The sequence below is a fragment of the Dermacentor albipictus genome, chromosome 1, assembly GCF_038994185.2.
Source record: "Dermacentor albipictus isolate Rhodes 1998 colony chromosome 1, USDA_Dalb.pri_finalv2, whole genome shotgun sequence".
NCBI lineage: Eukaryota > Metazoa > Arthropoda > Arachnida > Ixodida > Ixodidae > Dermacentor > Dermacentor albipictus.
This window is the reverse complement of record NC_091821.1, coordinates 475169010-475191472: the sequence shown is the minus strand read 5'-3', so window position 1 is coordinate 475191472 and position 22463 is coordinate 475169010. Positions and strand designations below refer to the sequence as shown.

The window sequence follows — 22463 nt, the reverse complement described above, 5'->3', positions numbered from 1 at the left end:
TTAATCTTAGACCCACTCTTCTGGTTTGTCTTTCCAGGTCAGTCAGCACGCATTGAAATTAGTCCCCTGAGTTAGTAAGCAAGGTAATATCATCAGTGAATCGCAAGTTACTGAGGTATTCTCCATTAACTTTTGTCCCGAATTCTTCCCAATCCAGGTCTCTGAATACATCCTGCAAACACGCTGTGAATAGCATTGGAGAGATCGTATCTCCCTGCCTGACGCCTTTCTTCGTTGGGATTTTGTTACTTTTTTTATGGAGAACTACGGTGGCTGTGGAGCCGCTATAGATATCTTTCAGTATTTTTACATACGGCTCGTCTACACCCTGATTCCGTAATGCCTCCATGACTGCTGAGATTTCGACAGAATCAAACGCTTTCTCGCGATCAATGAAAGCTATATATAAGGGTTGGTTATACTCCACTCATTTTTCTATCACCTGATTGATAGCGTGAATATCGATCGTCAATTATTGAGTAGCCTTTACGAAATCCGGCCTGGTCCTTTGCTTGACAGACGTCTAAGGTGTTCCTGATTCTATTTGCCATTACCTTAGTAAATAGTTCCCAATCTATTACCCGACGCCCTTTCTGACTTTCTCCTCAAGAATATCGGATAGTTTGTGAATGCCAGCGCCAAGTGCGAGTCATATCTATAAAAGAGCGCTACTTCATGACACCTAAGTGGGAAGTCAATGAATATTTGGCAAACACACTGACCGGAGCTCACCGCCCATTTGCGTCATATGGACTAGCCCTCAAGAAAGACCAGACTAGCCCTCAAGAAAGACCAGGCGCTTTGTTTTCGGACCCCGCACCCATCTTTTAGAGCTCCTTAGCCATTATGCAAGGTAGTTATCGCCAACTTGCCTAGCTTTCGAATTTCACATAATCTAATTTGCAGCACCCGAAAAGCGGTGCGCTCGAACACCGGCAGTAAACCTGTGCGAGAATAAAATGTGCCTCACGCAATGTCTTATTCATCAAGTGGGACGTTCTCGCTGGCTAGTTGGTTCATACTTGAAGGAACACCCGCCGCTGCTGCATAGTAGTTATGGTGTTGGGCTGCTAAGCACGAGGTGCCGGCCACGGCGGCCGCATTTCGGTGGTGCAGAAATGCGAAAACACCCGTGTACTTAAATTTAGGTGCATGTTATACAACCCCAGGTGGTCCAAATTTCTGGATTCCGCCACTACGGCGTGCCTCATAATCAGATCACGATTTTGGCACTTAAAACCCCATAATATTATTTTATTTCTTCAAGGACAGGTAAACATGCGCGAAAAACGAGGTCTAGCGCAAGGAACACACAAAACACCTCGAGCGAAGTGGTCAGATTTCAACAGATTAGCAATTATCTGGACATGGTCCCAGGAAGGAACTAGATGGCCAAATAGTGCTTGAACTTGTGGAGAAATTATCCTGCACATCAGGCGATACGCCAAAACACGAGATTGGCAGGCGGCCAATGCGATGAGGTTCACGCATGAAATTGCTGCGTCTTGCTTTGGTTTGAAACACGGAATAGGACCCAGAGGAGAAGAAATGCGCTGTAGTAGAACGTCGTTTCTCGCTAGTCAGTTCATACTTGAAGCAAAGGTAAAACTGTGCAAAAAAAGAGAAAAAATCGAGGACAAGCGGAAGGAACACAGAAAACACCACGAACCTGCTCACGAGGGTTCCGACGGGAATTTACGGCGCACGCTTCTTTCCCAAGAGTAGCACCCCTGAAGGAAGCCGAATGCCAGGCCGGGGTACATTTGTGCGCACTTGAACCGGTGGGTGCCCGCGTAGGGGGGAATTGAACCCCCCAAACTCCCGCAGCCGAAGCGCGCACTCGACGGCTACAAGCCATTTGGGTAGTTTATACACTCTTTTCGATGTTTTGCCAACCGAACACGTGTATTTCTGTTTTTCATGATAACCAAACAACGATTTAAATGATCGTTCCGCGTGGCTACTTGCATCATTTCTGTCCGCTGAACTATTGCACTTGTCCCGGTCCGTGGGAGCGACTCTTCAAAGGGAATAAAGTTCGTGACGCCTCGTTGAACCACCATGTTGAGCCATCTTGACTTAACTGCGCGACGCAACGGCCATAAGTTCTGTATTCTGCATGAAGAAACATACGTTTGCTCTCACGGGACTCATAAACGAGTGCAATAACTACCGTCCGTTTTCGGTGGCGGACGTTTATTGTGTTTCCTGAAGGACTCAGCACGTTCCGGCAGTGAAAACTGGGACTACTTCGGCCAAATATATTATCATCAAACACCCTTAGTATAATTCATCCTTCAACTCTATAAGTTTAGCACGTTATCGCGATCTCTTCCGTCGATAATTACGCTAATCAACTTTTTAATTAGTCACTTTACACCACACATTTCAATCTACGAATTATAGCCGCTGCATTCTTACGGCGTATCCACTTGGAACAAATTCTCTGCACAGCACCAGTTCCGAGATATTAATTTTACATGTCTCCGACGAACTGCATTGGCGTTCCAGTTACTTTCTTTTAAGAAACCGGTGTTTTTATCATTGAAGAACAAAAGCAACTGGAAGGCCACTGCATTTCGCTCGACAAATTGAAAATTAATACATCGTAACTGGTGCTGTCCAGAGTATTCGTTCCAAGTGGATACGCCGTGGGAATTCAAAAGCTTTAAAGAGTTCGGTGCAGCTAAGAAAGGAAAATAAACACACCCTGCATATCAGATAACACAAAATGCAGTTCCTAAAATTGACTTCAAATTCGAAACTCTCCGCTTGCGCGACCCGCAGGCCTCTTGAGATCATACAAACAAAACGTGCGCGACAAGCGCAGTGTAGTCGTGCTCAGAAAATCTTACAGTTGAGTGTGCCTTCTGAAGCTGTTGGTAATTGGCGCCTTTCAATTTTCCGGGATTCTAATTCAAGCTAGGCGGCAGCACGGAAGGACAAAAAGCAACTGAATGTGACGACGATGCCTGGGCATTGGCGGCACTTTTCTTTTTGCCGCTTTAGAAGGCACGATTTCCTTTGAGACCACGTAGCTCTCTCCAACACACGCACGACACGCACACACACACACACACACACACACACACACACACACACACACACACACGCACACACGCGCGCGCACACACACACACACACACACACATAAACAAAACAATGGTGAAATAAACACAAACCCGGAAAAAGACGCAGTGAGCAAAGAAAAACGACACCATTATTCATGAAAGAACAACTGGAAAAAAAATAAAGGGATTCAAGTAGAAATTGTAAGTCTTATGGGCAAATGACTATAAAAAGTGAAGAAATCTCCTTTTCATCATATTTTATATTAACGCTCGAAAATTCCTGTAGTTTAGGCACATGATTTCACCATGGATGGATGGATGGATGGATGGATGGATGGATGGATGGATGGATGGATGGATGGATGGATGGATGGATGGATGGATGGATGGATGGATGGATGGATGGATGGATGGATGGATGGATGGATGGATGGATGCTATGAGCGTCCCCTTTGGAACAGGGTTGTGTCACCAAGCTTTTGTCATTATATTGCCTAATGCCCTATCTATGTTTAAAAAGAAGAAAAAAGAAATTTAAAAAAGCGATAATTCCCATAGCTGAACTTTTGAACCCCTATTTTGAACTTAGTTTTTACATGCCTCCGCTGTTTGTCGTTTCCTTACTTTTCATCCACCAATCTTCCAATCACATCTTACTAATCTCTAGTGCGGTCATGTTGACTTTCCCCCTGCTCTTGCTGAACCCAAGGGCTTCACGGAGGCCAGATGTGCCTAAATCGACCACTAGGCAGATATCTTTCCTCTCTAATAAAACATGCTCCATTGTATCCCTAGCTTTACTGCAGTCAGCACATGCTTTTTCTTATATCTCGCTTTATAAGTGCGTGTTCAAAGGCATCCTGATCTCTCTTCGAAAAGCAATCAACTGTGAGTTATCATAAATTGTTTCTTTCATGATTTCGTGTTTTTCCTCTGAAGTAGTTACTCATAACAGATTTCTTTTTCACTGCCATCACTTATGAGATTATCTCAGTCTCTGACTTTCTGCTTGACGTTATTGTTGCCATGTTGTCCATCATAAAGGTAGCATACTTGCTGGTAAGTGTCCTAGTTCTTTTCCTCCACTGTGAATCAATATTTTTCCTGTACAAATACCTGAACACTGTCCCAGCCCATATATTTTCTTCCATATTCCTCAGTCGCTCTCCATACTGTGAGCTTCTCGAGCTTCTGTGAGCTTCTTACTGAGAGCTTCTCTCACTTCGAAGCTTGTCCCGCCCATATCACCCTGCACAGCTTAACTTGTAGTCTTCCCGTGAGCGCCCAAAGGGAGGCGTCCCACTGACCTTTGATTGCTATCGAGTCCTGATTGTACCCCTTATTTCAAGCAAACAATCGAATTTCCAAATGTAAGTCCTGGAACCATTACACCTTTCGCCGTACCCCGGAGCACCTCGTACCTAGTGTACCTTCATAGTGTTCTGTGTTTCATTACGGCTTCATTTCTCTTCCCCTTAGCTGTTATGGTTTTTTCCTGTGTTTCCATATATCTATAGCCTTCGTTTATCCATATGCCAAGGTATCTATGTTCTAATACGCGAGGGATTTACTGGCCCTGTATTATGACGGTCCATCCGCTGTTTACATACAATACCATAAGACCTGGTTTTTCAACGCTAAAATTCAGACCTAAATTCTCGCGTTTCTGTCCACAGATATTAGCCATGTGTTGAATATCACTTTGCTTTTCAGCTTACATCACAATGTCGTCTGCACAAAATAAACCTGGAAGCTGCTGTTCCACTACTGTACCCACCTGTTTGTATGAGAGATTAAGCCCGATATTACTTTTCTCTAGCCCCCTTTCCATCTTCACCATGTACACCATAAACAACAGTAGGGATAAAGCGCACCCTTGCCTCAGCCGCTTGACGATTTAAGATTTCTCCTCACTCCTCATACCTTCAAATCAATGCATTACTACACTTTGAAGCTCACCATATTCCCACTTTGCTTGGCTATTTGCCAAGTTCTTCCTCGACTCTTGTGAGTATATTTGTTATGTGATCAGCGTTAAAATTTGGATTGGCCATTTTACGCTCCTTGCTGCCTTTCCCAACTACATATCCCACTTCCAAAATGTTGCATTTACGGTCGCACCCTAGGCTGCTATACACTTCCTCGTCAATGATCATTTCTCTCGGCTTATCATGAATTCGTTTTGTTATCAGACATCAATCAATCGTCGACTGCCGGTTTCCCACTTGCTACGTGGTCTGCCCGTCACACTTGACAATGAGGTTATGTTGCCCACAAAGATCTAGCATTAACCTCCAATTGTTGTACGTATAGCTATCTAAGCCTGTATGTGGGCATTTATGTCACCTAATAGGATAATTTCGGCCCCATTTCCTAAACCCTTAATATTGGCATTTAGACATTCCACTAACTCTTCATTCTTCTCGCTGCAAATATTTCCCGTCCACAAATACGTTACGACCAGCCAGGTTTTCTTTCCATAACTCGCTAATCAGAAATGTCGGGGACGAGGCCATCGACCAACTGACGGCCTACCTCAACAAGCTCTGGCAAGAAGGAAGAGTTCCGGCGGAGTGGAAACACGCCGTCGTTGTAATGATTCAGAAGCCAGGGAAGAAACTCCAAATAGAAAATCTCAGGCCGATATCCCTAACGTCGTGCCTGGGCAAGCTGTACGAGAAAGTGATCACGAAGAGAATCCAGTCGCACTTGGAAAACGAGCGATGGTACCCGGACAGCATGTACGGTTTCAGAGCCAACCTCTCAACGCAAGACGTGCTGCTCCAACTCAAGGAGGAAGTGCTCGAGACGATGCCGAAAACGGGCGAAAACGTCGTCATGGCCCTCGACATAAAGGGGGCCTTCGACAACGTGAGCCACGCGGCCATCATGGAGGGCATCAACAACACCAACTGCGGGAAGAGAGTGCACGATTACGTCAGGGACTTCCTGGGCAACAGAACGGCGACGGTGGGGCTGGGCGAGCTGAGAAGCAACGTCTTCCCCACGCCGTGCAAGGGCACACCCCAAGGATCTGTCATATCGCCCGTCCTCTTCAACGTGGCAATGATTGGCCTGGCAAGAAAACTTAAGGAGATCCGAGGCATCCAGCACGCGATATACGCCGACGACGTCACAATCTGGGTCACCCAAGGATCCCTCGGAGAGAAGCAAGAAAAACTGCAGGAAGCGGCGACCTGCGTAGAAAACTACACCAGAGAAAGGGGACTGCGATGCTCCACTGAGAAGTCGGAGCTCCTCAGGGTCGGCAAGCACCCAACGCAAGCGACACTGGACGTGACCCTCGAGGGACACAACATCCCGGAGAAGAACATGATTAGGATCCTGGGCATGTGGCTACAAGGCAGCCGGAAGTGCAGCCACACCATTAGCCTGCTGAGCAAGGTGGCGGAACAGGTGGGCCGCATGATCAATAGGGTGTCCCAAAAGAGATACGGAATGAAAGAAGAAGACACTCTGAAGCTAGTCAACAGCCTAATTGTCAACCGAGTCACGTACTCCCTGCCGTACCACGTGACGACCAAGGCAGAAAGAGAGCAAGCAGACACCATCCTCAGGAAGGCGTACAAGACGGCTCTGTGTCTACCGAGAAACACGTCGAACGAGAAGTTGCTCCAGCTGGGCATCAGCAACACCTTCAGCGAGCTCGCCGAGGCTCTGCTGGGTACGCAAACCGCGAGACTCAGAGGCAACCCTACGGGACGAGCGCTCCTGAGGAGGTTGGGTCGGGATACGAGCGGACTGGCAGACACATACGCGGACGTACCGGACCACCTCAGAAAAACCATTAATGTGGGACCACTGCCAAAAAATATGGATCCCAACTTACACGAAAACAGGCGAAAAGCTAGGGCCGAATATGTTGAGAGAACGCTAGCCCAGCTAGACAATACAGTATACACGGACGCCGCCGTATATCCACACGGAAGAGAACGCGTAGCCGCGACGGTAGTGGTTAATTGGGAAGGAAACCCGATCACGTATGCCACAGCAAAGGTCGCTGGCACAGCGGAGGCCGAGGAGATTGCCGTAGCGCTGGCGGCAGCGGAAGGTTATAGAACAGGCCGATCTCTCAACATACTGACGGACTCAAAAGAGGTGTGCAGAAACTACACGAGAGGCAGAATCAGCAAAACTGCCCTCAGAATACTCAGCGGAGCCACCTCCGCCGAGAAGGAAAAGCCCCGACACAAACTAATCTGGATCCCGGGTCACGTAGGCATAGTGGGGAACGAAAGGGCAGACAGCCTAGCTCGAGGTGAAGCGTTCCGAGCTGGGTGGTCGAATGCCCCGGAGACCCACCTACAGGCTTGCGAGGGGGGATACGCAGAGACCCTAAACTTACATAGAGGAACTAGAATTAGATATCCGCCACCACACAAAGACCTCTCAAAGGAGGAAGCGACCAGCTGGCGCAGACTACAGACAAACTCCTTCCCCAACTTACACGTGCTTAATAAGATGTTTCCGACGCAATACAGGGCCACCTGCCCTTGGTGCGGTGCCAAACCTACACTTTACCACATCACCTGGGAGTGCGAACGCAACAAAGCATTCCACAAACACGAACACCCGAGTGCGGAGCAATGGGAGAGTCGGCTCACCAGCAGCGAGCTCACGGCCCAAAGGGCCCTAGTGCAGCACGCGAGCGATGCAGCGCGACTCAGTGGAGCCCTGGAATAGGGGCCCACCCTTGCTGAAGAGAAGTCTCCAGTCGCCAGCGCCAAGAAGATGAAGACGACGGAGACCTCATAACCGCGAAACTCTCGAAAGACTCAAAAGTTTTCCCTCCCTCCCTCCCCCTCCATTCATTCTACATGATAACCAAAGATGCTCTTGACATTTTGAATTTGCCCTTTTCAATTCACTCCCTGATAAAGGAGCGTTCCTATTAGCCCTCCCTTTTATTCCGATTTAGTTCTGCTGCACCCTTCTCAAACATAATTCTCCATCACTGGTGGCTCTTTCGAGTCCCTAAAGTGCGTTTCTGTAATCGCATACACCCCTATTTTTTCTCTTTTTAACTTGTCCTCAATCTCTACCCATTTTTCCTTTCTTCTGCCGCCCTGCATGTTGATGTAGCTCATTGCATGGCGTGTCCTCTTTTTTGTTTTTCTCCTTTTTCTGTCACTGACGGCAATGCCATTCTGAGATTCTCCTAGGGAACCTTCTTCATTACTACATGCACTGGCCTCCTGGGCACCCGTGGGCTACACATAAAGCAACCACGCGACCAGCAATCCACCAGCCCACTTTTCGTCCAAACCTCTGATTGAAGTGAATTCCGTCTCATTCAAAACCACCATACCTTCTCACTTCCCTGTCTACTTCGACACAACCTCAAAACCTTCCTCTCGGCTCAATTTCCATATCACCTCATTAGCAGCCACTACGGCTCTTTGTACGTGACTATCACGTACAGGCACCTCCGGCACCGTGCACACCACGATCTGCACCTGAGGACACAGTTCGCGCAGTTGACCACTCCCTTCGCCAAGCCGTCGTCTAGTCCTGTCCTTTCCTGTTTAGGATGTCATTTAGACCACCTGCTACTACGACAAGGTTGCGTGCCTGGGCACTTCTCGCGAGCTTTGCATTTGCTCGCTCCATGACAGCGCCCAATGCCCGCCCTGAAAATGTCCCTACCGCCACATCTTTATTCGCCCTACCCCCTCTCCACAATTGCTTCTGCGCACCTAGCCAGCTTTGAGTCGCCGGCGATAATCACCATTTCACTCTCTCCTACTGCTGAGCCCCCCCCCCCCCTGCTTCCCTTTGTCGTGGTATGCCGTATAACAAGCCAAATAACGAGCTCGTGTGCGCCCTGCTGGTGGTGCGGAGCCATTCGAATGAGGATAATAAAGATAATACTCAGGAGATGTCTAATGTCGGAAAGTGAGTGATGACGGCCGTCTAAGTGAATGTAGCTATTTGTTCTTGGCATGCAATATTTAAGGTACGAATAAGTGACGGATAAAGAACACGAGCAGCGGTAGAAGCGACGATGCGGACGATGAGAACTAGTCTCCCTGAACGTGTTTCCCATCATTAGAAAGATGACGCGAAATGCACGAAGACTTCCTGCACCGAGCACTGTGAACACACCCACTCCTGCTATAGCACCACTGTGTGTTCGCAGAAGTTAGCAGTCAGGATTGTTTTCGTTGATTTTGAGATGAGCCAATGAAGGTGTTGGTATTCATGACGCCACTAAATACATGGGTGCTTGTTGTCATGAACAGCGTGCTTTTTGCTTTCTTTCCTTTAATGCCGCTGTCTGTACACGCGCAAGTTTGACAAGTTTGTATTCACGTTTTTGCTTTCTCTCTTTCACTTTTTTCTATTCTTACCTATCAAAATGTATGAATTGAACTCTGTGTACTTGCAATCATCGCACTCGTGATGAAGGACCCCAGCCGAAAACGTCAGTAAAGTCCTGTTATTATTTTTGCCTACGTGGTCTCACACTTTCAACTATATATATATATATATATATATATAATAACTTAACTCTGAAACACGCACGTTTTTCATGGGCTGCAAAGCCAACGTGCACCATTCTTTCGAACATGGACATACTCCTCCTTGTTTTCTTGTATCTGCTAAAAACAGTTATGACTGTTAGTCGTGCCATAGTATTCATCACCATTTTCACGTACGCCCATATTCTTGTTCATACCATATGACCACAAACACTACCCACCACAATTTTATTCTACCTTTCATGTTTAAACGTGTGTCAGGATCGTATTTCAAGCTATAACTACTGGAGCCATATTATTGAAAAGAATACCCCATGCATGAAGATATGACTGAATCTCAATGCCTAATTTAGACTCTCCTATTTTAGCTTAGTGTTATTGTAAACATATTACTGATTACTTGTCTGTGCGCCGCTGTGTTTTGGAACACTTCGACGCTGCACTTGGTTTTTGCACTTCTTTATTTTGATTATTGAATTTGTTTATGTGCACACTGTAATTATATGTCCAATAAGTTGCCTTGCTTCTCTCTAATAATTACTAATTGGAGCTACTAATAAAATCTGGCTACGGATTCAAAAGGTGTTTTTACTTTCTGCATAAATTATCGAAGGACAACAAAGGCAAAAAAAGAAATCAGCATTTTTACCAGCAGTTGAGCTGGCTAGACCAAATTCGGGAATCTTGTGGAAATGAACACCGGTCGAAAAAATAACAAGGCATTCCTTATCTGTGCGCCGAAGTTACATTAACTTTAAACCCTGATCGAAGAAGGACCACACTGCCAACGCCGCGAAACCGCGACTTCTCGATTTCGAGAAGAATTGTTTAGTTGGTACCGCGGTCGCTTTTATTGGATTCTTAGAACGCTCGCTGGTTGACTGCAAGGCAGGCCGACTGAGTTTCCAGCTGAGACTCGTCTTCGTATACACTTGCTTGCTCAGGTGCCGACTGAAGTGAAGTATTCTCTCCATGTGGGGCCAAAGCCTGCTAAACCACGAATGTCATTTATTTATTTGTTTAATTCGGCTCCAAAATAAATGGGGCATTCAGGAGTAAAACGTCTTGAGCCAATAGCTTTGTATCCACTACTTACCATTTTCGAATGATAACCAAATACTGATAAAGAGCACTGCGATGAATGAAATGCGAGGCGGCTTGCGCGGACGAGGCAGTAAATTTGAGCGCTTGTCCGCTGCAACTCTCGGCTTAAGCTCTTGTACGCACATTATCATACACGCCAATTCGTTCGTCGATGCCCTATAAGCAAAGCATTAATAGAGAGGTAGGAATCTATCTCTTCCCTTCGCACACTGGGGTAGTCAAATCACGTTGTTTTAGCTTCCACTGGAAACAAGATATCACCCGCATCGAAAGCGCCACCGAAAGGACGTACTAAAAGCCGCTCGTCTGTCCAGCTTCTGGTTCATTTCCCGCAGTGCCGCTCTGGCGGCTGCGTGTCGTTACTTTTCTTTTCGTTAAGCGGCGATAACGATCTCTTGAAACTCGGCGCACGGGGCAAAGATCAAAGGATCAGCGGAAAATTTGCGCTGTAATCTTGTTTGTGAAACAACCGATGGACGCTCTATTACTCTGAGGATTATACGAGCTCAAAGACAGGCATGAATTATGTGTTTTCGCTTCCTCTCTTTTAGTTCCTGTACGGCCGAGTGCAGAAGATACAAAGCGAAACAGCGACCGCCCTCTGTCGACGTTTCCTCTTTTCCACTTTCGTCGACGTTTATGCTAATAACGCGATCGCTCTTACCTTTGCCCAGACGCGAGCAGCGACCACGTGTTTTGGGTACGCGTGCTTCGTAATGAGCCCAGCGCGAGCAGAAGGAAGTACCTCCGACGTCCTTTGCCACCCCATTTGCATGAAAAAAAAAAAAAGGCCACGACTGCGCAATCGGGAACGAGTTCGTAATTTATCCGCGCCCCAGTGTCAAGTGCACGTTGTTCGCTCGATGCGTCTCAATGTCGAGCTCTCTCCGCGGTCACTTAATGCGAATCACCCACAAGCCGGACGAACGAATTGGAGTCACCGGAATCAATGACGATTTCATCATTGATGGGAGGGTAACTAAGGTTACGAAATAACCCTCGCGCGCACTGTCCCGACGTAATGTCACTTCACAGAGCTCTTACTTATCGAAGCGCGGTTGCGCCCGGTTAATAAAGCTGCAAGAGGACATTCAAGCAAGTGTTCTTTTTCTTTCTTTCTTTCTTTCTTTCTTTCTTTCTTTCTTTCTTTCTTTCTTTCTTTCTTTCTTTTTGCAGCTTTGACTTCTCCTGCTTTCTTTTTCTTTTTGTGGGTTTTTGTTTTTCCGTGCCTTATATTCTAGTCGTTTCTTTCACTCAGTTGAGTGTCGATGTAGTTCTTTATTTTCTGACGACGTCCACTGCCACACTTACCCGCTTGCCCCATCACTCAGTGGTTCGGGTTAGCAACCTTCTTTATATCGGTGCTGACTCCTAAATAGAGAAGGAAAAATGGAACCTGTCAGCGCGTCTACTGACAAACGCTGAGCCCCACACAATGATAATTCAGCTCGGAATATACGGCCGCTCTCGAGAAGTCAGGTGGTCCATGACCATAGTTTTCAGGACATGGGCGGCATGTCTGAATGCTTACACATTCTTGACATATGCTGCACGACCCACAGTGACTTCAACGCTCTGCTGCTGACAACGAAAGCACAGGTCAGATTACTGGCCGCGTCGGTGGCAACAACACAAAAGGGAAGCTGTCTAAATTATGTCTGACCCTTGTGATACAACCCTCTCCCAGTTCGTGACGTTGACTCTGGTCGTAAAACCCTAGGAAAGAAACAACTGCATGGCCTGTACCACGCCATACTGTTGGTGAAATGAGCACTTTCATGAGACTGAAACGAAAAAAGAAGTGCCGTGACCGGGTAGGGCAATATGCAGAAACAAGTATCACAACATCTATGGTATGCAAGAACAGAAAGCTAGTGTGAATCAGCATACTGCTTCTTCTTTTTTCTGTTAGATGCAAGGATTCAAGAGGGAGGGAGATCAAACAAAATAGCTCCACTTCGTCTTAGTTACGGCATTATTTCTAGAACGCACGCTCACGCAATCACAAAAATCATCAAGTTTAACTGCTGATTCGAAATGTTACATTCAGTGACCCTTTATTTCACAGCATAACGGGCCGCCAGGAGCATTACACATTCTAAGATATGTAGCTTGTTTATTATTTCTGTTCTTTTTTTGGTTTGTATATGCCGCCTCTGCACATGGGGCACCTTTGTCATGCTCAGAATTAGTTTAGAAATGCCGTTCACTGCTGTTTTTGTTCTTTTTTGTCGTAAAAGGAATCGCAGCGTACCAAGTGTAGCTACTTATATCGAGGTCCTCTACAGACGTGAATGATTGTTTCAGCCATTGCAGCAAATTTTCGTAGGCATTTATATCGGCGTTTTACACCTAAAGCTTGGAATTGGGAGTCGTGTACATAATTAGGTTGCAGGTTCTTGCATGTAATAAAGCTGGGCATGACTAGCAATTATTTGTGATTAGTATCCTTCAGTGCGCACACAGCAAAGTAAGAAGAAAGGTAAAAAAATTCACCGACGATTACGACACTCGCTAATACGAAATTTGAGTGCAGCTGAATACGCGTTTCATTTCCGGATATATTGAGGCAACCGATTTGAGAGGAACATGTAGTACAGTCGGCAATAATCGAAAATCGATATCTGGGGGCGAAGCGCGCCGGCGTTTATGCATGACGCATCGAAGGTTCCAGTGTAATCACTGGTGCCGCGTGGCTCCCTGAAAGTACTACAAAATTCGTATAGCACATACAATGAGATTACAAAACAATCGTAAAGCATGAAAATCCAAACAAGCGGGAGCTGACGCGAGCAGATGATAGTACGAAACCAGTGGTCCAGCTGAGACCTGATAAGAGTACGTATCGAGCGGTAGAGCGAATCCGCATGACACCAGTTTTCCGCGCGCACGCCACTGAAGGAGCCGCTCTCATTGGCCGCCACCGATCGCACCTCGCGTCTTTCGTCTCCCTCTCCGCGTTCACTCTTTCATATTTCGCTGCACTCGTTCGCTCGGCTACGCCGCCGCCAACAGTGACGATCGCAGCAGGAACGGGCGCCTAAGAGCTGAGCTCTAAGATTTTCCATTAGCGCCAACCATGGAAACGCATTGCCAACAAGCATCCCGCTCGGTCAGAAATATCAAATTCGTGTAGTCTGTCTGTCTGTCTGTGTGTCTGTCTGCCTGTCTGCCTGTCTGTCTGTCTGCCTGTCTGCCTGTCTGTCTGTCTGTCTGTCTGTCTGTCTGTCTGTCTGTCTGTCTGTCTGTCTGTCTGCCTGCCTGTCTGCCTGCCTGTCTGCCTGTCTGCCTGTCTGTCTGTCTGTCTGTCTGTCTGTCTGTCTGTCTGTCTGTCTGTCTGTCTGTCTGTCTGCCTGTCTGCCTGTCTGTCTGTCTGCCTGTCTGTCTGTCTGCCTGTCTGCCTGTCTGCCTGTCTGTCTGCCTGTCTGTCTGTCTGCCTGTCTGCCTGTCTGCCTGTCTGTCTGTCTGCCTGTCTGCCTGTCTGCCTGTCTGTCTGTCTGCCTGTCTGCCTGTCTGTCTGTCTGTCTGTCTGTCTGTCTGTCTGTCTGTCTGTCTGTCTGTCTGTCTGTCTGTCTGTCTGCCTGTCTGTCTGTCTGCCTGTCTGCCTGTCTGCCTGTCTGCCTGTCTGTCTGTCTGTCTGTCTGTCTGTCTGTCTGTCTGTCTGTCTGTCTGTCTGTCTGTCTGTCTGTCTGTCTGTGTATTTCATGGTACTCAAATTCTGCTGACGGCACTCACACGTAGAAAGAGTGGGCCGAATTCACGGAATATTTCTTCACTAAGTGCTCTTTGCGATTGGCCGGAAGCCTTCGCTAACAATATGACCAGCATAAGGATTAACTGGACTTTGCTGTTAATAACAATTCCAACGTAAGAGCTGATTTTGGGAATTCGGGCCGTCAGTCAGCGGCTTTTGCTTTTCCGGTATGGATACTTTGCGTGGATGCTAACAAACTCTAGGAGTTCAAAATGCTCCAGAGTCTGTCACTACAGCGTCCGTCATGACGCTGTGCAGTTTCCGAGTGTTACGCCCAACCACTAATTTTATAGCCTTCATGCATGTAAGCAAACAATATTGTGGTAATCATTGCCCCTGTGACTGTTCATATATTTATTATTACGATAGCAATTACGTGGATACTCCAGGCGCATTTTTGCCTTCCCCGTGATGTTCCGTCTGAAGTCCAAACACGATGACACCATAGCCGCGCGTCGTGTCCTGTATGTGCGAGTGAAAGGAAGCAACGGAAGCTGACGATCGTGGCTCAATCTCACGCGCCATATACGGAGGAAAGCGGGGAGACAGAGCGGGAGGGATGGGGGGGAGGCGACTTCGACTTTGTCAACAAGTGCGTACTTCACACGGTCATGCGCGCCATATCTTGAACGGGATATGCGCACGGCTCATACATTTGTGCGCGCTGTGATCTCGACGCTCTTGCGTTGAAGCGATAGACGGCACGAAGGTTACTTCACTCGCTGCTGCTGCCGCACTTTCTCTCACCAGCGTTTTGACAGCGAGTGTCTACGCTCATCGAGTGTGATGTGTTCATGTTTGCTTGTGCGCGCTGACACCATGCTTGTTAATTCAGTTAGTGAGCGTATGTATCTATGTTTATACGGCCGATAAAGCTACTATCCTGGCAGCGTATATTCTTGCCAATTTGCTATCGCAATCGATGCTTCGCCTTTCGAGCGAAACTGTGGCTTTTGTATTCCATGGCACTCAGACATACCTTGCGTGGGGCGTTGGGGCATACTTATTGGTATTTTCGTTGCTAAGCTGCATTCTTTAGAAAACAAACTATAACCAGGGTCCTTCAATACTTTTCATCTTTTCTTGAAACTTCCCCAAAAGTTTCATAAGGGACAGAAGGTCGTATCAGAGGTGCTGGCGTAAGCAGAAGGTGAACAGTCTGCCGCGCCAGATGGCCGGGCTACGCGATCATGCAAATTTTTCACGAAGAAAGGCTCCTCTCCGAGATTTATTTTAACATGTTTGTAGAGTGAACATGCAACGGAAACCTTTGGCAAAATAACTTAATGTGCAATGCCTTTTTGTTTAAACACAGGACCGTCCGTCATAACCTACTGTCAAGTTTCAGAGTTTTACACCCAACCACTAATTTTATAGCCTTCATGTAAGAACAAAAATATTCTAGTAATCAGTAATATTCTGTAACGCTTTGGACACGTGTACGGTTCATCAAAATGCACCTATGAATGTTCTTTTTGTTGTCTGTTTTGTCTCCGCTCGTTCGGTATATATTCATCAATGCGTGCGAAACTAAAATCTATGGGCAATAGTAGCCCTGCCTTTGTGTGTCTGTTTCTTTCTACCTTCTCGTTCAGTCGCGCTTACGCATTCTATTGACGTCGCCCCTCATCACACTAGTAGCATTCCACGCTCAAGCTGCTACGTTCGGCTGTCTCTATTTGCAGCTTGTCTAGTTAATTGAATAAGTCAGTTTTATTTGCTTAGCTACGTCAGTGTGTTAGCTATTACTTAATTAGTAAGGTAAATTTATTTGCTTAGCTATTATATCTATGCAGGGTATCAGCGAATAATTTTGGTATTTCAGTTAGACAACCTCGGTAATCAGTTGGTTAGCTTTGTTAGTGTGCGACGAATTTTATTACAAGGAATTACATGAAAGTGCGACGTGAACCTGCTCTGTAGTCGGTTTCTAACGATGGGGTAGCCGAAGTTTACAATTTTAATGGCGAACTAAGCCGCTGTTACGAACGCAGTTGAACCTGGATGGGAAACAAATGGTCGATCTGTTTCCGAATTGTTCTCGTTTAGTTTTCTGAACGCTGCGCAGAAAGAGCGCGGCGATTTGCACGTTGCGTCAACAATATTCACACGCCGAAGCAGGCAGCCCAGCCCTGCGCAATGGCGAGCGTAGGCACAGAAAGCCTGTGGCGTCTGTTCGGCGTCGGCTCCAGTCCACGTTCTACTTGCTCGAGTGCCGCGGGGCATCCACTGCGGGCGCTAGACGAAGCTCTCCCATAGCGTCACGTAGAAATTGCATGACCAGATGGAAAGTTTTGAAGGACTCTGCTATGAAGTAGCATTGTCAGACACAGAGGACGGACAAAACACTATCATAATATTTGACTACGCAGGACAATATCGCGCCTATAGATACTGCAGAAAATGTTTCAATGTGACAATTCGCGAAAATGCTCACTACGCGTTCCTAGTACGCTAAATAATGTTTTCCCCGAAGGCGCTGTAAGATGCGTTTGAATTTCATGTCCCTCACGGAGGTTTCAGGGCCTAATCTACATACTACGCAATGAATAGCTGACGCTCGATATACCATGTTTAAAACAATGCATCGTGCAATGAGCCTTCTGTTTTCATACGTCAATAAACAATGGCAAGCTTAGCGTAGGTTGTCAAGGCACTTAAAGAAGTAGAAATGCCAGAAAGCTCAAAGAACGACCTTGGTGGCCCATACCATCAACCTCTTTGAAACTAGAAGCGCATTACTAATTAACATCATCATGACAGCGGCATAATGCATTAGCCTGTGAGTGAATGTTAACGTTTTAAGTGTAGTACGCCCCGCTGATGAAGCTCTTGCAAATGGAGCACCTTGATTTGACTTTGCACCTGTCACACAAACAAACAGTAGGTCAAGTAAAAACATATAATGTTCCACTTACAAAAGCATGCTTACTTTCGTTAGCCCCGCTCAGCTCTCCCGTAAAAACTTCCAGAAAGTATACTCGCAAACGGTCCGGGTTATTTCGGCGGCCGCGCTCATTTTGATAACGAACTCATCTTTCGCATTCGTGTGGGAGGCCCCTGGAAAATATGTAAAAATGTGGACTACTTTGAAAAACCTTGAGCACAGAGCACAAACATTTGCGAGTCTGCCGCGCAACTAACCAGTAAATGTTACGTTCAAGGATGTATGGATAGCGACAGACGACAGGGTGTTAAACCAAGGTGGTGAAATAGCATAGTTGAAATACATAGGGGTGACTGAAAAGTAAGCAGCTATGGAAATGTATTGAACAATGAATCCCGAAATAAAAATCGAAAGATCATGATACCTGAAAGCACTGAGCCCTAGTGTTTAAATCTATATAAGGGCAACTGATTATCTGGACTGGGTGTTATCGGGAGGAATTCGACGATGGCTGTTTGTCCGTAAAGTAAGAAAATAGCGCAGAAACCATTCAGTATGTTTTGTTATCACGTGAAAGAACCCACCTAGAGGAAAATAAAGAGGTGTTTTTTTATTACCTGACGTAACCTAAGCTGCCCTGTCAAAAGCCCTGAGTTTATTTAAAATAGAGAAATGTAAATGAACCTGCGTTTTAAACAGCAAAAACCTGAGCAAAAGTTGAGCAAAAGTTGAGCAAAAGTTGAGCAAAAGTAGGCTCGTAGTTCCGTTGAATACACCTTCTGAGGCTATTTGCTAATTTTGCTAGCAGCCATGTTCCTTTGTCTCACGTCATCCAAATCACACCCATTGGCCAACCGTTAAGCAAATTTTGGGCGGATACCATTGAATAATCTGACAGATGCTGTCTTTCAGGTCAATTGACTTCGAACCAGACTTGTACATAACGAATTACACGTAATTAATTACTTCTTATCAATTACATTTTAGAGCATTGTAAATAATCGATTATTTCATTTCATTTCACTTCTCTTATTTAGCTTAAAGACCCCATTAGGGGGCATTACTTAAGGGGCGGATGTACATAAAAAAGCAATAAAACTAAAATTCTCGACAACAGGTACTCAGTCATATTGACAGAAAAAGATTATGGGCAGGCGAAAGCGACGATATTGTGAGGAAGGTCGTTCTAGTCTTTGACTGCACGAGGAAAAAAAGGTGCTGAAAAATTAGCAGTTCCCACACGTGTACGGGAAACTTGCAGTTGGTGACCAGTGCGACGAGATATTTGTGCGCGTGGAGTGATGTAAGGGGCCCTATTAAGTGATGAATAGTAAAGCTTATGGAATAGACAAAGTGCTGCTATGCATCGGCGGAGGGGTAAAGTTTGGGGCCCAGATCCCGCTTCAAGGGCGGTAACACTGACTTCGCGAGTATAGGATGAGTGAATGAATGTGGCTGCACGATTTTTGCTTATTCGATGAAGTTCGCTGTGATTCAATTACTTTGTCAAGGGACCAATTACATGTAACCGATCACTTCGTTGGCGAGGCAAACTGTAAACAGGTCGCATAGTTTTTGAGCACTCGAATTTAGAGTGAACTAAAGTAGAACGAAAACGGCCGTGTCCCGCAGCAGCCAGCCTCACCGATGCTAATGTGCAAAAAGGCAAACCCGGGCTCTGGGCGTTTGTCTCCCCGCCTTAACGCTGCAGTAGGTGTAGAGCCACAAATGGAACCAACGCTGCGAAGCCCTGGCTGCGACGACCACTGATTTCTTTACCTTTTCATGGCACAGAGCGGAAACACCTCCTCCGTGCTCCAACAGCAATGAAGCGATATGCTTCATAGAGAACACAGGCGCGAACATCGGGGAATTAATTGACGACAATTTCTTGCGCCCTGTTTCGTACGTTGGAGCACTGCCTTTCCCTCCGGCGAACAAATCAAGCGCGTTCATTCCCGCTGCCATTGTATTTAGTAGAAAACGAGGAAACGTGATCACCAAAATTTATTGCTAGCAATTGTGAGTGAATAGAAGGAACGTGTGAATGGCTGCAGAGGGTGCACTGAGAAAACCGGGATACCTAGTTGTATTTACCGTACTTGTGCGATAAAATTTTGGCGGAAAACAACGTACAAGTAATCAGTGACTGAGTCAGCATTTCGTAAACTGTAATCAAAGTAACAAAAACATGAAGCGATGTGCAACGCTATTCCAGATTACACGCTTCCCGCACTGTACAAAATACATGCACGAGTGTTAGCTGACCCGCCGTGGGTGCATAGGTGTCTTAGGCGTTGCGCTACTAAACCCCAGAGCCCGCGATTAAATCCCAGCCGCGGCGGCCGCAATTCGTCGGCGGCGAAATGCAACAATGTCCCTGGTACCATGCACTGAGCGCTCATTATAAAGAAACCCAGCTGTTCAGAAATAATCCTGAGTCTTCTATTTCAGCGTGGCTCATAATCATATCTTGGTTTTCGCACGTAATCTTCCAGAATTTATTTAAATCATTTAACGGCTAGCACGAACAGCTGTGCAGCTTAGGGCACGTGTTCGGAACGTATTTCTTATAAATGGGTTTGTGCACAAAGGTGTTAGCACAAAGGCATGCTAGGAGCACTGGCTTGACTTGCATTCAGCAGTTGGAAGAGTCCAACTAGTAATTATAATTAAAAAGGTTTATGCTAACTTTTTATTTGTTAATACTTGTGCCACACAGCATCGAATATTATGGTGTTTGGTTATTTTAAAAATGATATAGCATCAATGTTTCCTCTCTTAGAATCAACTTTAACTGAACTCTATTGCTTGCTTCAGTCACTCTGGATGTCTTGGTGGATATACAAGTATATCTTGTATCTTAAGATACGTGCTACTTCGCCAATGTATCGAAAATGGAGATAGTGATACACGTCTCGACAAAGGTGTGATACATGTACGAGATACGTAGCTTATGTTCGATATTGTCCTTCCCCGGCTGTCATAAATATGTTCTAATAGGAGACCTTGTTGATGACCCAAAGGGAACATAAGGACACATTTTGAGTTGATATAACAAACGCGAATTGCGCGAACTTCATTCCCCACATCTTAGAAGTTAGCTGGAGTGAGGATACCGTGAACGCTCATCGGACAACAACAGAAATTAGGGAATGCGCAGCACGTAGGGAAGCAGTGTCAAATATATTTCGGCAAATATTATAGAGAATAGGAAAGGATTACACAAAGCAACTTACCGGAACGATTCACTCCACACTAAGCACCCCGATCGACGTCGTGTGTTGTGCACCAGGGCGCTAGACGATTTTGCGCACGTTGATGGAGTACGTAGAGCAACGTACCAGTCTCTTTTGACTTCGGCCAAACAAGAAGTCTGTTTCTTTTTTTCTTCCCACGATAATCTGATCAAAGTCTGAACGTTAGTTAGAATAAGTACTCTCTTCTTGCCGAACGAAAAAAAAATTCGGCAGGCTCAGTTCTATGCCGAAAACAAAAGAAATGATTACTTCAAGGAATATAAGAGTAAATGGTATCGTGAGACGCCGTCTGCCATGTAGGAAGCGTGCTTCCAGTGTCTGCTGATTATGTCAACGCAAAGGGACGCTCACTGGTTGCGCACCAGCAGGAGCATGTGGTCTCGCTTGAAAAGCCGCCTGGTTTAAACGAGAGCAGTCGAGCCCGCGGAGTTGACATCGTGCCGGCCGGCCACCGACTAACCGCCGCTCCACGCGGCCACCGGAGCGGCAATCGTTGGGGCTTTGCAAGCGCCGCCCCCTCTGAAACCCGCACGCCAGCGCCACCGAGTCGCAGCTACCGGAGGCGAGCGCTGTCGGGTGGGATCGGGCAACTTTTGAGACGCGTAGGCCCTTCAGCCGTCGAAGGGGCGAAGTGAAGCTCACCGCTTCGGGCGAAAACCATTGCAGGCGGGTGTACGGCGCGCTTGTTCGTACTAATATGCACGGGGCCATGCAAATGACATGGGCATTTTGTGAACGCATTTCAGGCCGCGATATTGTTTTTGTAGGGAATCAAAGAGCAACGCGGCGTAACCAGAGCGGAATTGATGAGCACGCAATTTCGAAGTACAGAGGAGGGGCCGAACCCACAAAGCTTTTCGTTCTAAAGTGTTTGCCATTGGTCGGCACCATTAGCTATGCAGGGTGTTCAAAATTAAGCTGTATGGTTTTCTTAAAGTTAGGCACTGGCAGGCACGCGAAGACCACCTGCGCAAAAACGTTACGTGGCCAGGGGGGCACAAAGTAAGATGATAATTATCGCTGTCAGCAGCCCAACTAACTAAAATTGTATAACTCACTTTTTGTCGACTGCAGTAAGTGTGTATGTTTGTACCGAAAAGTTAGAGGCAGTCGTGTTTCTACACAGTTTCATTTGGAAGAGTTCTTCTAGCGTGTCTGTGCTCAGAGATATCCGACTCCAAATTTTGATTGTTGTTTGCATGATTACGTATGCAAGAGAGTGAGGATCGGGGCAAAGCTCCTCCCTGATGTGACGCGGTGGTTGTGTGCGGTGTTTAGTCTGACAATGGGGTGGAGACATTGGTAAAGATGATAACTGCGGCGGCTGTAGCTTTGGTAGCGCGGGCCATGATTCAGTATTGGTGTCGTGCGGCATGACTGTGTTGTAAGAGTTAGGCTCGTCCCTGCCAGGCCTAGGGGGCAGGAAAGAAGGAGTTGTCGGATGTTGCGTGCTCTTCACGGACGCATCTGCGTTTTTTCGAAGTCCGATGGAGTCGAAAGTGTCGCTTTCTAAAGTCCGCAACAGCTTCCCGACGAGGCGAACGGTCTCTCGCCTTCTGCTACATAACATCCTTTTCATTCTTCATTTTGCACCAGTGCTTTGAGGTAGCATGCATGGGACCCAAAGCAATTGGGGCATTTGAGAACAGTGGCTACACAGGAATCTGCAGCGTGGGGTTCTGCGCTGCGTGAGCAGACTCTCGTGTTCTCGCACACAGCGCTCACGTGCCCTAGTCTAATGCAATTGCGGCATTGAAGTGGCCTTCGGATACGTGGTCGTACGGGGTGTCTAAAGTGGCTCTCCTTGATGTGTGAAGGAAGAGATTCGCCCTGAAAAATTACCTTCAGACAGCGCGATGCGCCGGCTCAAGACACGTGAGTTAT

At 46.6% G+C, this 22463-nt stretch overlaps 1 protein-coding gene across 1 annotated transcript in view; it reads right to left on the bottom strand.

Annotated features, from left to right (window-relative positions):
• LOC139059462 (calcitonin gene-related peptide type 1 receptor-like) overlaps positions 1-21016 on the bottom strand; it is a 148863-nt gene extending 127847 nt beyond the window's left edge. The window contains exon 1 of the mRNA XM_070537899.1: positions 20559-21016. The gene's annotated coding sequence lies outside the window, so the exon portion shown is untranslated. The remainder of the gene's footprint in view (positions 1-20558) is intronic.
• Positions 21017-22463: the final 1447 nt, after the last annotated feature.